At 51.1% G+C, this 13,252-nt stretch overlaps 1 protein-coding gene across 1 annotated transcript in view; it reads right to left on the bottom strand.

Moving 5' to 3' along the window:
- The window catches only part of BTG4 (BTG anti-proliferation factor 4), a 94,382-nt gene that overhangs the window by 9,728 nt on the left and 71,402 nt on the right, over positions 1-13,252 (bottom strand). The gene's annotated exons all lie outside the window — the stretch shown is intronic.

A 13,252-nucleotide genomic window follows, 5' to 3' on the forward strand; every position in this document is an offset into this window, starting at 1 on the left:
GGGGGTCATAGGAGCCTATCTAAGAAAAAGCCCCAAATATCGGGACTGTCCCTATAAAATCGGGACATCTGGTCACCCTACTCAGGGGAGTGGTCTTAACCCATTATGCACCATGTATTGCTAGGTCTTTAAATGTGAACTTCAGTCTCTGGAAACTGAAAATGCAAAGAAACTTTTAAACCAATAAGACAAAGAGTTTGATGCTGGTTTGACATAGCTTATATTAACCAGGAAAGGAGAGAACACAGAGTTGACAGTTGGCTTTCTTTAAACAGGGTCTTCATGCCGTGCTCTAGCATTAGCAATTTTTCTGCTACTGTAATAATTTGGTGATTATGCCTGTTCATTCCCCCACCTCACACACACACACTCACACCATTTTCTCATTTCAGGCCATGATTTTCAAAAGTGACTAGTGATTTTGGCCACCCAGTTTGAGACACCTTAAAGGGGGTTGATTTTCAGAAGATAGGTGCTCAGCACTTTCTGAAAATCAGGGCCCGTTAAGGCATCTCAAGTTGGGCACTCACTATCACCAGTCACTTTTGAAAATGTTATCTTTAATGTCTCCAGTGTCTGCCTACCCAGTGGACACATACCTGCCAAGCATCTCTCCCTCCAGCTCCACTTACAAACACACTTTCTCTCCTGCAGTTTCACCTCCCATATACTATAGGGCTCTGCAGAGCTAGAAATCCTTCCCTGCTGCTCCTCCTTCTGGCTTCCTGGCCCCCAGTGGGGTAGGCCATGGGGAAAGAAGAGGGAGAAGAGGGTGCAGACTGCACCACACTGGCTTTAACCACCTGCCTCCTGCCCTTGAGTGCCTCAGCAGCAGGTTGGGTGCACATGGGGGCAGGAAAGACAGGGTTGGATGGGAGAACAGGACTGGGCAGGAGGGTGGGATGCAGGACCTGGGAGAGAGACAAGGCCAGAGGGGTGACAAAGAAATGCAGGGGAAGGATAGTACTGCAGTGAGGAGACTGTAGCAATGGGCAGGAGAGACTCTGGGGAAATGTGGAGTACATAGAACCAGGTGATGGGCAAAGATAGAGACAGCAGTGGTGAAGGAAAAGAAAGAAAGAAAGAAAGAAAGAAAGAAAGAAAGAAAGAAAGAAAGAGACAGGAGGCTGGGACCAAGAGGGAAGAGGAGGAGAGAAAACACTTCAAGTAAAGACAGGGGAAGGTGAGTCTTGGAGTCTAATGCATTTGTCTGAGCTCCCAGTGCTGGCTGCTTTCTGTTTCTGCAGTGAGCTAGGCCATGGCATAGTGATCTGTGGCTAGGTCTACACTACCCGCCTGAATCGGCGGGTAGAAATCGATCTCTCGGGGATCGAATTATCGCGTCTCGTCGGGACGTGACAATCGATCCCCGAATCGACGCTGTTACTCCACCAGCGCCGTCAACGGGGAGCTGCGGAGGTCGATTTTGCCGCCGTCCTCACAGCAGGGTAAGTCGGCTCCGATACATCGAATTCAGCTACACTATTCGCGTAGCTGAATTTACGTATCTTAAATTGACACCCCCCCCCCGGAAGTGAAGACCTTCCCTGAGAGGCTGTGTGTGCACCCTGAGGGGTTCTGGCTTATCCCTCTGAGCCCAGACCTAAGGGAGGTCTCTGTGGGGATGACAGGATGTATGAAGAGGGAAGGGGCCTACCAGGTGATGGGGGTGCTTTTGCTTTGTAGATGGGTGAGGGCAATAAAACCAGGTCCCCATGGGAGACTCACTCTGTGCATCCATATATTTGTCAATCTCTTTCTAACGTGCCTCTCACCACAGTATATAAGCACCTTGCACAAGCCTAACAAAATCAGGTTGATCCCAGTGGCCCCCTTAGGTCTATCCCATCCTCATTTACACAGGACTCACTCTGGTCCTAAACAAGATTCACTCCTCTCCATTTACCACTCTGGGGTCACACTGGATTTTCATCTGGGTAACTGAGACGCCCAATCTAATTCCTGGGTTCTTCCACTCTGTTTGCAGCCACTGTTATCTCTTGTTATGCACTAGGAGACTTTTTTTCATATTCCACTTGGAGATCAGAGCTGTTTAAAAACCTAACATGAGGACAAAAAACTAAACTAGGGAAAGCGAAAGGGCGAGCACAGCCATGGCTGGCACACAATGGGTTAGGAAGACAAGCACTGAGGAAGCACTAGTCTTAGACAGAAGGAATCTATGAACTAGTCTCAGAAATGATGGTGAGTTAAGAATCATGTTGAATACCATAACCCAGACTGTCCCAATTGTAACTCCCGAGCTGCAGCCACTCCATTAAAGGAGAGTGGTGATATCTCTTTCTGTTCAGTCTATGTTCCGTATTTATTTTAACCATGGAAACTTCTTGCACAATAAAGCCTCCCATCATAAAGTCAAGCCGTCCATTTCAGAGCAGTGACCCATCCTCCATTCACAAGCCCCACCTGAGTGTCCATGACGACAGAGTGTATACAAAGGTTCCAGGCCTAGGGCTGCCCCACAACCAACGCTGGGGACAGTCTAGCTGAGGATTCTCATGGACAGACATGGGACGGTCTGCTACTGCCTTGGGATCACTCCCAGAATTTCCAGCTTGCATGTTTGTCCTTTAAAACAGTGCTCAGAATCAATGCATGGAGTGAATAGGTGGCTGGGCTACTGGCTGAAAAAAAGGAGGGAAATGTTTAAAATGAAGAAAGCAGATGCTACCAGCACTTTTTTTCCTGCTTCGAATGCTTCCAGGAAGTATTTTGTTATAAATGCAATACTCACTATCAGGATTATTACAAGGTAAGCTCCTTCTAGGCAAATCCTGAAGTTTGTTTTACACACTTTGAGCCTGAGGCATTTATGAGGGAAACTTTGTAAAATATTACTCTTTTGTGGGCCAAATTCATTCATGGTGTAACTCCATAGTGTCTCTCATTGCAAAACAAGGACGTGTCAGGTAAACCTGCATAAAATATTTTATTGTATTATTAATTGTATACATCTTGTCCGAGACATAAGGTATAGCCTATTATCATTTCAAATATAGTGTTTAATTGGGCAGAACAATTATTAGTAAAATAGAATTTGCGTTAAAGATTAGGAGACACATTGTAAATTACATAATCATACAAATTAGCAAGCAAATGAAATGAATAAGCATGAAGGAATACAAGTGAAAAGAATAAAGGTAGTACCCCACATGCACTTTGCACAGAGTTTAATTTATTGGATGAACATAGTTTAGTTGTAATTATTTAGGATGATACTTTGGGCTCTACTAGGAAAGATGCTGTAGTGTAGTTTGTAATAGTAACAAAGTCATAGCAGTCTGAGGCCCCAGTGCCACTTCAAGCACCATCTCTGCTTCTTCAGCATTCTGGAGAAATGGGGGGAGACCTATATGGGGCTTATCAGGTTTAGGGGTCAGCAAATTGAGAACGGGTAAGATTCTATCATTATTACTGCTGTTGTCCTTAGAACTGTCATTACAATTATGATCTGCTAAGAACCTTTTAACAGGAAGTGGCACAATTCTAATATATTTTGGCCAAATTCATCTCTGGTGTAACACCATTGACTCCAGTAGAATTACAACAGGGATGAATTTGACTCAGTAAGTCTCAGAAATTCAGTATTCATTTGCCATAAACCACGTAGGATGTTACTTATATTCAAACACTTCACTTTGGCCCACATTTTGCAGCCTTCTCCCTCTGTGGGTTCATTTGCTCACATGAGGAAAATCTCTATCTCATGTTCACCAGCATGACTAAGTGTTGTACAATGGGTTTGTTATGGTCTCCAATTTCCATTTTATATATTCTCCTCACTTAATTTATGATATTTCACTGATTCAGTATGTCTTTGCACTAACTCCTTTGTGGTGAGTCAATTTCATGTTGGAATTACTAGCACAAATTTATTTCTAGAGTAACTCCTTTGGAGTCTGTGGAATTACACCAAGGATGAATATGGCCTAGTGTTTTAGTTGTCATTGTTAACTGTTTGTATTACAGGAGCATCTAACAAAATTCAGTGAGTGATCAAATAATTATTGGAAACTTTTTGTCTTTTTCTAGGTTTAGTTGCAGTGCTCTCCTCGCAGAAGTAGTGTTTGGTTTGTAGGCAGTGTAGTTAGCTGATTGTATCCATCTCTTTGCAATCACTAACTTTACTGCCATCAAAACAAGACACAGAATTCCCAGCTACAGCCTCGGCACAGAGAACAGCATGTCTTACAAGCTGCTGATGTCTAACTCACAGAATAAATCATCACATCTTTCATTTACAACTTCATTTTCAGAAATGTCAGCTGTTCAACAAACAATGCATTGTTGAAGAAGTCAGGTGAAATCTTAGCCCCATTGAAGTCAGTGGCAAAACTCCCATTGACTCCAGTGGATTCAGGATTTCACCTGTTGTGTTTCATTTGGCTTTTTGAAAACACCTCAAACATTCAATTCTTTATGTAAAAGATTTGACCAACAAGCATTTTAGGGGCAAAGAAAACAGGCCAAAGAATTCAAGTCCAGTTCATTTGACTTTAAAAATTCTCTTAAAGATATGAACATGTATGTATCAATTCTTATTTAACAAACTAAAAACATGTAGATACTTCTAAAAATGCTTAGAGATCATATGCCGTATTATGCTGTAAATACATCTTCCCCATGTTAGCATATGTCACCCTCTCCACTTTGGTGAACTTCTAAGAATTAATTATAAAGAAATATCAATTCAACTTAATAGTACAAGCGTCTGCCATATTTCAGTGGCAAGACCTGCTCTTAGTAAAAGCAGATGTTGGAAATGAACTGTCTTGTACATTAGCCTAGTTACCAGGCAGTGTAGTTAGCTGATTGCTAAAGGTACAATCACTAACCACACAGCCAGGTAAAAAGGTATGTAATGCATCTTGTTGGAAGTCTGGAATACTGAAGTGTTTCCACAACACAAAAGGCATTTAGCCTGGCTCCTTTGTAGAGGTGCACAGCACAGAGACAAAGAAGAGCAAATGAAACGTAATGGATTCCCCATACACATGCAAGTGACATCAATCTAATTGTCAGCTCAATATTGTTAAGCTGGAATAAAGCTGCATATTAAAATGTTTCATACCCTTGGATGCATCAAGAAAATGCAAAACAGAATCTGAAGAGATCTTTTTATTTTGTAATTTGCAAACATAGGGTCTGATTCTGATTCAGAGATTCCAAGGCCAGGAGGGACCACTGTGATCTTCTAGTCTTACCTCCTATATACCACAGGCCATAGAACTGCCCTAAAATAATTCCTAGAGCAGATCTTTTCAAATCTTACTGACACCAACCTTACACCTGTCTAACCCCACTGACTTAAGTGGAGTTACTCACCATCTACACCCATTTAAGTGAAATCAGAATCAAGTTTGTAATTGTTTCAGGAGAATCACCTCCCTCTTCACTTTCCCCAATGGAGGAACTTTACATGGAATTTCCTCCATAGCAAAACCTGAAGCCTTACCATGGGCCTGATCCTATGAAGTGGTGAACTTCTCTGGAAGGTGATAAAACACCCTCAATTTCTATAATCTTCATTAGAAGTTCTGCTCAGCACCTTGCAGAATGGGGTCCCATGGGAACAGGGCATGGGATTTGCCTGTGTCCATAGAACCTATGTACCTACAACTCAGTGTAGAGTTGCGAGCTTGAGTCTCATTGTTCATAGAGACAAGGTAGGTGAGGTAATATTTTTCATGTGAACCATCTTCCTTTGTCTTGTTTGTATATTTTTCCCTTGGTCTTTTGTGAAGTAGTGTATTAGATGTCCCTTTATTGTTGTTCCTCTGTTTATCTTGTCTACAGTTAATATATGCAACAAGTTGTAACAAACTGTAACTATCATATACAGAACAATATAATGAAGTTGTTAATTTATTTGAATGAGGGTCATACAAATCAAATTTTAAAAGGCAAGAAATAGCACTGTCACAAGGGGGCTGGCCCCTTTAAGTAAAGTGGATCCAGCATACCTGGGACAGCACAGGTAGGTCCCATAGTGTCTCAGTTAAGAGAGTGGTGTGGCACTTGAGGCTAATAAATGAGTGGAAGACTGCTGTGAGAAAGGGGACCGTCCTTGGAAGAAGATGGGAGGTTGGTTGGGGAAGGACAGCTACAGGAGGGGTATGAGTCCTAGAACAAGGGCCCAGCTCTAGAGAAGCAGCCCCAGGGCCTGTGTTCGTGCAGAACGGAAAAGGAGAGCCAGAGCAGGGAGGCTGACAAGGGGTAGGGGTATGTCAGCACTGCAATACAAAACCTATAGCTGGCCTAGGTCGCTGACTCAGGTTTGGGCTCCAGGATTATAAAATTGCAGTGTAGAGTTTAGGCTCAGGGCTGGAGCCCAGTCTCTGAGATCGCACGAGTGGGGAGAATCCCAAAACTGAGGCTGCAGCCTGAGCGTCTACACTGCAATTTTATAACCCCACAGCTTGAGCCTGACTCAGCTGACCTGGGCCAGCCGGGGTCTTTTATTGCAGGGTAGCTATACCCTAGGAGACCAGCAGAGGGACTATCCTGATGGCCTTTCCAGGCAAAGGCTTGAAAGCCAGGAAGAAGCTGCAGAAAGACTGACTAGGGTGTATTTTCTGATAAAGACCAGGTGGGGACCAAAAGAAAGCCTGGGTGTGGCAGAACATGCCAGAGCTGGGATATGAGGTGTGCTGTTGGACTGTGTTTTGGCACTCTCATGGACTACATGCATTCTGTGTGGGATAAACTGACTGTGTTTGGGGCTTCCAAGGACTGTGTGTGTTATGCAGAATAATAAACTAACCCTGGGAAGGGGTAATACTGGACACAAGAGACCATCTGGTGGAATCCTTAATGAGCCTGAGAGGGGAAACTGAGGCAGTTACCCTGATATTGTTGTGCCCACCTGCAGGCACTGGGAGGGGAGGGAGAATTGTGGCAAGCAGAACAAATGTATCATGCTAAACATTTCAGTCGCAACAAAACCTGTCCTCCACTATACAGCAATGGTGCTATTCCTGCATAGAACACTCTGGGCTACATCCTCCCGTCCTTACTGCAGCAAAACTCCTGTTGACTCCAAAGAGACTGTGCTTGGCTCTATTACCACTTCAGAAAAACATCACACTTCATCTGAAAACTAGAATTCTGTGTAACCACAAAACATAATACAATTCTACTGTGCAGTAAAAGTGAGTGCTAGATTGGTGGGGAACTAGTTGTCTCATCATCTCATGGTATAGATCACCTCAGGGAGTTTGCTGGTTAAATTTGGCTCCTGGAGTGGTAGTAACTGAAAGCTACCAGCTGATGGTGCTATGGTGCCCTACTTGTGAGGTCTCAAGTTTTAATTCCAGCAGCAATATTCTAATTGGGCCACATCACGTGTGACAAACACCTGCACTCCCATAATGTGTCCAGATCAGCCGTGCCCTCTGATGGATACTGTCCGTGCCAGATATGCTATGGGGTGCAATAATATCACCAACTGGCTACAAAACCCAGGGCAGCACTCCCTAGAAGAATAAACAGGGTTCTGGGTCAAGTACTGCACTGGGGGAGATGGGCAAATCTGTGCTGCTTTTTGCTGGTGCTGGATTAATGCACAGATGCACTAGGCCAGCCCTTAAAAATCAATTATTTAAAAACTAGATGAAAACCAGGCCCCAATTCACCGTTGGCCTGCCTATAGTGTACCCACGTGCAGCAGGGACAGGTGGGTGTGAAATATTGCCTGGCTACCTTGGAAGACTTTTGCTCTCACGGTGCGTCGGTGCAAATGAGAACACGCGGTGCAGGGTAACATGGGCCCCATGTTTTTAGATTAGGAATGTCTCTTACATCACCACTTTAATGTAAACTAATGTAGGAAACTGCACTGCCCGAATTCCTCAGCAGCCTCGACCATAACATTCAGCACTGCAGAGCAGCGGAGGCAGCGATCCAGCCTGTCTCTGCTTTATCCCTACAGCAGACAGAGGACTGGGCAGGGCCGGCCTGGCTGCAAAGTGGGTTCCCTGGGGAGCTGGGCTGAGTGTGCACACACCGACCTGCACGGTGGGGCAGTGGTTCTTGGGCTCTATGGAGACAGCACAGGGAAGCCCCGGGGCTATGCAGCCTCCCTTGCACGGGCCGGACTGTTGGTCTTTGCCGGCTCTGCTGAGCGTGACATGACCTTTGCCAAAGCCTTCTGGAACTCAGTGACCCTGCAGCCACCACTGGAGTTCCGCCTAAGCCCCAGGGGACTGCAGCTTCGAGACCCCTGAGAGACCCTCTGCATTCCTACTTATCCCCTTAGTACTGTGGGGAGACTCCCAACATCCTCTTTTACAGGGGAGACCCCCCACATTCCTTCCCTCTGCCCGCCAGCACTGGAGAGAGACCCCCCCACTCCCCTCCTCATCATTGACAGAGACCCCTATGTGCCCTCTCCTGTGTGAGCACTGGGGGTGAAAGTGCCCTTCATTTCCTTCACGCTTTCCCCTCATCTTGTAGGGGTGACCCCCATTCCTCCCCAGTAGTGGGGGTGACTGAAGATTATTACTGTTTATTTCCTATCTCCCTCATGTTGGAGAAAGCTTAGAGAACCCCAGCCTCTGCTCCTCAGAGAATCTGTATTTTAGATATGACCTGGGTGGGAGAGCCCAGATGCAGCTCATGCTGACAGGGCAATGGGCGCTGGGTGGGAAAAACCAGAGATGGCTTGAACTGACTGGACAGGAGGCGCTGGGTGGGAAAGCCCAGAGGTGGTGAACGCTGACTGGGCAGGAGCCCTGCATTGGCTGGGCAGGAGGCACTGGACAGGAGAAGCCTGGAGGCAGTTCACACAGACTGGGCAGAGGTGCTGAACAGGAAAGCCAGAGGTGGCTCATGCTGACTGGGCAGAAGCAACAGGCCGGGGTAACCACGGAGGTGGCTTGTACTGACTGGGCAGAGGCACTGGGTGGGAAAGCTGACAGGAGCCCTGCACTGACTGGGCAGGAGGCGCTGGGAGGGAAAGCCCTGAGGTGGCTCACGCTGACTGGACATGAGGCGTTGGGTGGGAAAGCTGACAGGAGCCCTAAACTGACTGGAAATGAGGCGTTCGGTGGGAAAGCTGTCAGGAGCCCTGCACTGACTGGACAGAGGTGCTGGGAGGGAAAGCCCTGAGGTGGCTCATGCTGACTGGGCAGGAGATGCTGGGCAGGAAAGCCAGAGGTGGCTCGTGTTGACTGGGCAGAAGCAACTGGCCGGGGTAACCACTGAGGTGGCTTGTACTGACTGGGCAGTAGGTGCTGGGCAGGAAAGTTCAGATGTGGGTCAAGCTGACTGGACAGAGGTGCTGGGAGGGAAAGCCCTGAGGTGGCTCACGCTGACTGGGGAGGAGGGGCTTGGCGGGAAAACAACTGAGAGGCTCATGCTGACTGGGCAGCAGGCACTGGGCGGGAGAAGCCTGGAGGCAGCTCATGCTGACTGGGCAGGAGATGCTGGGCAGGAAAGCCAGAGGTGGCTCGTGTTGACTGGGCAGAAGCAACAGGCCGGGGTAACCACTGAGGTGGCTTGTACTGACTGGGCAGTAGGTGCTGGGTGGGAAAGCCCACAGGTGGCTCACGCTGACTGGGCAGGAGGCGCTGGGCGGGAAACCCCTGAGGTGGCTCATACTGACTGGGCAGGAGGCGCTGGGCAGGAAAGCTGACAGGAGCCCTGCACTGACTGGGCAGGAGGCGCTGGGAGGGAAACCCCTGAGGTGGCTCATACTGACTGGGCAGGAGATGCTGGGCAAGAAAACCACAGGTGGCTCATGCTGACTGGGCAGAAGCAACAGGCCGGGGTAACCACGGAGGTGGCTTGTACTGACTGGGCAGAGGCACTGGGTGGGAAAGCCCTGAGGTGGCTCACGCTGACTGGACATGAGGCGTTGGGTGGGAAAGCTGACAGGAGCCCTAAACTGACTGGAAATGAGGCGTTGGGTGGGAAAGCCCTGAGGTGGCTCATGCTGACTGGGCAGGAGGCGCTGGGCGGGAAAGCTGTCAGGAGCTCTGCACTGACTGGGCATGAGGCGCTGGGTGAGAAAAGCCCTGAGGTGGCTCACGCTGACTGGGGAGGAGGGGCTGGGCGGGAAAAGCCCTGAGGTGGCTCATGCTGACTGGGGAGGAGGGGCTTGGCGGGAAAACCACTGAGAGGCTCATGCTGACTGGGCAGGAGATGCTGGGCAGGAAAGCCAGAGGTGGCTCGTGCTGACTGGGCAGAAGCAACTGGCCGGGGTAACCACTGAGGTGGCTTGTACTGACTGGGCAGTAGGTGCTGGGCAGGAAAGTTCAGATGTGGGTCAAGCTGACTGGACAGAGGTGCTGGGAGGGAAAGCCCTGAGGTGGCTCACGCTGACTGGGGAGGAGGGGCTTGGCGGGAAAACAACTGAGAGGCTCATGCTGACTGGGCAGCAGGCACTGGGCGGGAGAAGCCTGGAGGCAGCTCATGCTGACTGGGCAGGAGATGCTGGGCAGGAAAGCCAGAGGTGGCTCGTGTTGACTGGGCAGAAGCAACAGGCCGGGGTAACCACTGAGGTGGCTTGTACTGACTGGGCAGTAGGTGCTGGGTGGGAAAGCCCAGAGGTGGCTAACGCTGACTGGGCAGGAGCCCTGCATTGGCTGGGCAGGAGGCACTGGGCAGGAGAAGCCTGGAGGCAGTTCACACAGACTGGGCAGAGGTGCTGAACAGGAAAGCCCACAGGTGGCTCATGCTGACTGGGCAGAAGCAACAGGCCGGGGTAACCACTGAGGTGTCTTGTACTGACTGGGCAGTAGGTGCTGGGCAGGAAAGTTCAGATGTGGGTCAAGCTGACTGGACATGAGGCGTTGGGTGGGAAAGCTGACAGGAGCCCTGCACTGACTGGACATGAGGCGTTCGGTGGGAAAGCTGTCAGGAGCCCTGCACTGACTGGACAGAGGTGCTGGGAGGGAAAGCCCTGAGGTGGCTCACGCTGACTGGGGAGGAGGGGCTGGGCGGGAAAAGCCCTGAGAGGCTCATGCTGACTGGGGAGGAGGGGATTTGTGGGAAAATCACTGAGAGGCTCATGCTGACTGGGCAGCAGGCACTGGGCGGGAGAAGCCTGGAGGCAGCTCATGCTGACTGGGCAGGAGATGCTGGGCAAGAAAACCACAGGTGGCTCATGCTGACTGGGCAGAAGCAACAGGCCGGGGTAACCACGGAGGTGGCTTGTACTGACTGGGCAGAGGCACTGGGTGGGAAAGCTGACAGGAACCCTGCACTGACTGGGCAGGAGGCGCTGGGAGGGAAAGCCCTGAGGTGGCTCACGCTGACTGGACATGAGGCGCTGGGCGGGAAAGCTGTCAGGAGCCCTGCACTGACTGGACATGAGGCGCTGGGCGGGAAAGCTGTCAGGAGCCCTGCACTGACTGGACATGAGGCGCTGGGCGGGAAAAGCCCTGAGGTGGTTCATGCTGACTGGGCAGGAGGCGCTGGGCGGGAAAAGCCCTGAGGTGGCTCATGCTGATTGGGGAGGAGGGGCTTGGCGGGAAAACCACTGAGAGGCTCATGCTGACTGGGCAGCAGGCACTGGGTGGGAGAAGCCTGGAGGCAGCTCATGCTGACTGGGCAGGAGATGCTGGGCAGGAAAGCCAGTGGTGGCTCGTGCTGACTGGGCAGAAGCAACAGGCCGGGGTAACCACTGAGGTGGCTTGTACTGACTGGGCAGTAGGTGCTGGGCAGGAAAGTTCAGATGTGGGTCAAGCTGACTGGACAGAGGCGCTGGGCGGGAAAGCTGTCAGGAGCCCTGCACTGACTGGGCAGGAGGCACTGGGAGGGAAAGCCCTGAGGTGGCTCACGCTGACTGGGGAAGAGGGGCTTGGAGGGAAAATAACTGAGAGGCGCATGCTGACTGGGCAGCAGGCACTGGGTGGGAGAAGCCTGGAGGCAGCTCATGCTGACTGGGCAGGAGATGCTAGGCAGGAAAACCAGAGGTGGCTCGTGTTGACTGGGCAGAAGCAACAGGCCGGGGTAACCACTGAGGTGGCTTGTACTGACTGGGCAGTAGGTGCTGGGCAGGAAAGCCCTGAGGTGGCTCACGCTGACTGGGCAGGAGGCGCTGGGTGGGAAAGCCCTCAGGTGCCCTGCATTGGCTGGGTAGGAGGCACTGGGCAGGAGTAGCCTGGAGGCAGTTCACACAGACTGGGCAGAGGTGCTGAACAGGAAAGCCCTGAGGTGGCTCACGCTGACTGGACATGAGGCACTGGGCGGGAAAGCCCTGAGGTGGCTCATGCTGACTGGGCAGAGGCACTGGGCGGGAAAGCCCTGAGGTGGCTCACGCTGACTGGACATGAGGCACTGGGCGGGAAAGCCCTGAGGTGGCTCATGCTGACTGGGCAGAGGCACTGGGCGGGAAAGCCCTGAGGTGGCTCACGCTGACTGGACATGAGGCACTGGGAGGGAAAGCCCTGAGGTGGCTCACGCTGACTGGACATGAGGCGCTGGGAGGGAAAGCCCTGAGGTGGCTCACGCTGACTGGACATGAGGCGCTGGGTGGGAAAGCTGACAGGAGCCCTGCACTGACTGGGCAGGAGGCGCTGGGAGGGAAAGCCCTGAGGTGGCTCACGCTGACTGGACATGAGGCGCTGGGTGGGAAAGCCCTGAGGTGGCTCATGCTGACTGGGCAGGAGGCGCTGGGCGGGAAAACCACTGAGAGGCTTATGCTGACTGGGCAGCAGGCACTGGGTGGGAGAAGCCTGGAGGCAGCTCATGCTGACTGGGCAGAGGCACTGGGCGGGAAAGCCCTGAGGTGGCTCACGCTGACTGGACATGAGGCACTGGGCGGGAAAGCCCTGAGGTGGCTCACGCTGACTGGACATGAGGCGCTGGGAGGGAAAGCCCTGAGGTGGCTCACGCTGACTGGACATGAGGCGCTGGGTGGGAAAGCTGACAGGAGCCCTGCACTGACTGGGCAGGAGGCGCTGGGAGGGAAAGCCCTGAGGTGGCTCACGCTGACTGGACATGAGGCGCTGGGTGGGAAAGCCCTGAGGTGGCTCATGCTGACTGGGCAGGAGGCGCTGGGCGGGAAAACCACTGAGAGGCTTATGCTGACTGGGCAGCAGGCACTGGGTGGGAGAAGCCTGGAGGCAGCTCATGCTGACTGGGAAGGAGATGCTGGGCAGGAAAGCCAGAGGTGGCTCGTGCTGACTGGGCAGAAGCAACAGGCCGGGGTAACCACTGAGGTGGCTTGTACTGACTGGGCAGTAGGTGCTGGGAAAGGAAAGCTCAGATGTGGGTCAAGCTGACT

This window comes from Malaclemys terrapin, chromosome 15 (assembly GCF_027887155.1).
Source record: "Malaclemys terrapin pileata isolate rMalTer1 chromosome 15, rMalTer1.hap1, whole genome shotgun sequence".
In the NCBI taxonomy this organism is placed as follows: domain Eukaryota; kingdom Metazoa; phylum Chordata; order Testudines; family Emydidae; genus Malaclemys; species Malaclemys terrapin.